The 2,556-nt window shown below is 41.6% G+C and overlaps 1 long non-coding RNA gene across 1 annotated transcript; it reads left to right on the top strand.

The window, feature by feature from the left end:
* The first annotated feature begins 182 nt into the window (after nucleotides 1–182).
* LOC106943682 (uncharacterized) lies at nucleotides 183–2,108 on the top strand. The gene is made up of 2 exons (XR_001423984.1): nucleotides 183–519; nucleotides 1,577–2,108. It is a non-coding gene; the product is annotated as an uncharacterized LOC106943682 (long non-coding RNA).
* Nucleotides 2,109–2,556: the final 448 nt, after the last annotated feature.

The raw sequence follows: 2,556 nt of genomic DNA, 5'->3' as shown, positions 1-2,556 counted from the left end.
GATAGTTTTAGAGATCTTTGTGACTGTGAGTAAACCAAATACCAAGGTATTTAAATTTGACAGAGCTGCTTTTGAAAGGAGCTGGACCCATATGCTGCTCTTCTATTGAGGTCACAGGCATCAATTCACTTTTTTGAAGGCTAACCTTCAAAAAAGCCAGATAAAGCCAGATATGTTTCCAAACTTTTGAAGTAAAATAAGTAACTCAGTAATACTAGACAAGGGATCTGAAATATAAAGAAGTGTATCATCAGCATATAAAGAAACTTTATGTTCAGTGCCAAACCGATTGATACCTATAATTTCTGGGCTATTCTGCAAAGCCACTGCGAGTGGTTCAATTGCGATTGCGAATAAGAGTGGTGAGAGTGGGCACCCCCTCCTCATACCACATTTCAATTCAACATAACTGGATAGATTACTGTTAGTGCGTACTGTTGCCATTGTCAAGGTATACATCATCTTCACCCATGAAACAAATTTAGGGCTGAAATTAAACATCTCCAAGGTCTTAAAGCAGTGGTTCTTAACCTTTTTTGGGGGTACCGAACCCACCAGTTTCATATGCACATTCACTGAACCCTTCTGTAGTGATAAAATGATTTTTTTCCCCAAAAATTCAAGACATAGGGGTGACACAATTAGAATCTAGTTGGGTCACCCCAAGATCACTAAGTCTTCTTAAAAGGTAGAGTCTCTGAGAACAGTTCTTCAAAATATAGTCAGTGTTTTCAGCAAAGTTGAGCTGACTGTCCAGGGACGTCCCAAGGCATTTAAAATTTGCCACAGTTTCAACAGGTTGGTCATCGAGAGAAACTGGAACCACTTTAAGGTCTTGTTTAGATAATTTAATTAGCTCTACATTCTTAATAGAATGAAAAATTAATAATAAATAATAAAGACTTTGCTGTATTCTGATTTAGTAATGTAATTAGATTAGTTGTGTTACCACCCTCACGCCACTAGAGGAAGTAGAAGGCCAGAAAAGATGCGACTAAGGAGCAGATTTAGAAGTACACAGAAAGCAACGGAAACTCTTAAAAACTGTGAGCTGCGCTGAAGTAAATGAAAGAGAGAAGTTCAAATACATCCTGAGAGAGAAACTCCTTCCTAAAGAAAAAGCTATATCACAGATTTCAAAAGAAATTTAAAACGGGAGATCGTGGATAGGAAATTGTGCCCCCTTCACTTCCGGACTGCAACGGACCCATTTCCAAATAAGGTATGAGACTGACAATGGTCCGTCCCCGCCCCTTTCTGTTTGCTGCAGCTTTAGAAGTACACCGAAAGCTACAGAATTTGGTAAAAACTGTGAGCTTTGCTGAAGTAATTAAAGACACAAGTTCAAATCCATGCTGAGTGGAACTCCTTCAATCAGTGCTCCTCCGGAGCTCTGATTGGCTAAGCAATGTAACGTAATCCTCTGCAGCAAGTGATGGCAAAGCGGCGCGTCATCACGATTTTACGCAAGTGTGTCTTTACCTACGCGGCAGAGGCTCCGCCGAACCGCTGAGACCTACTCACCGAACCCCTGGGGTTCGATCGAACCCAGGTTAAGAACCACTGTCTTAAAGAGACAGTTCCACTCCACCCGGTCAAACGCTTTCTCATCAACGTTAAAATCTTATCACAGATGTGACCAGGCGGGGCGGAAGTATACAACACATTGAACAATTACCTGACATCAAAGAAGGATTTACGATTTTTAACAAAACCCGTCTGGTCAGGTGAGACAATTGTGGGGATAATCTGTTCGACTAGATTCGCCAACAATTTTTGCATCAGTTTTTAGAAGCGATATCAGCGATATGAACTGCAGCTCAAAGGGTCTTTATCCTTCTTTAAAAGCAAGGAAAATACAGCCGGATGCATAAATCTTTTCTCACCTTTAATGAAAGAAAGTAGATATCTAAAAGGCAGATAGTGGGTATTTTTAATCTTCTCACTTTTAACAAAAGAAAGTAGCTATCTAAAAGGCAGATAGTGGGTATTTTTAATCTTTTTTCACATTTAACAAAAGAAAGTAGCTTCCTCAAGTTAAAGGGGGAAGCTTGAGTGTAAATCAATTGAAGCATGTGTAAACACAGCTTGAAGGAAAAATGGATATATAAAAAAAAGCAGGCCACACTGACAATGCAGCTGCCCTTTCCCCTTTGAGACAAAGAGATACTTGCTGCAAAATCTTCGTCTCTCGCCGCCGCTGCAGCCATTCTGCGTTTCACCTCTCACTGTGAGCCCGTCTTCAGCCGCTGCCGTCTCCTCTGTCCCCATGGTCATGGTGTCCCAGGCGGCATGGCTGGTGGCGTGGCCCGACCCAGTAAGTGGGTTCTCCGCACCACTCTGCCCACCCTGGTTAGCTTGTTTTTTGTTGTTGTACTTTTTCTGTTTTAGGGCGTCTTGAAGCCGCCCTTGAGGGGGCAGGCTTCATGTGTAAGCATCGGCCAATCACAATCCCCCAAAATTAGGGAAATCGGTCCCAGAAATCAACTGGTTGATAAATCAGTTGGCCAATAAAAGTATCCTATCTTAATCATGTATATAATGTAAACAGCACTG

The sequence above is a fragment of the Poecilia latipinna genome, unplaced genomic scaffold (assembly GCF_001443285.1).
Source record: "Poecilia latipinna isolate Pla-1442-1.1 unplaced genomic scaffold, P_latipinna-1.0 Scaffold5697, whole genome shotgun sequence".
NCBI classification, from domain to species: Eukaryota; Metazoa; Chordata; class Actinopteri; order Cyprinodontiformes; family Poeciliidae; genus Poecilia; species Poecilia latipinna.
Note: the sequence above shows the minus strand (reverse complement) of the source record. Positions and strands in the feature narration are given on the sequence as shown.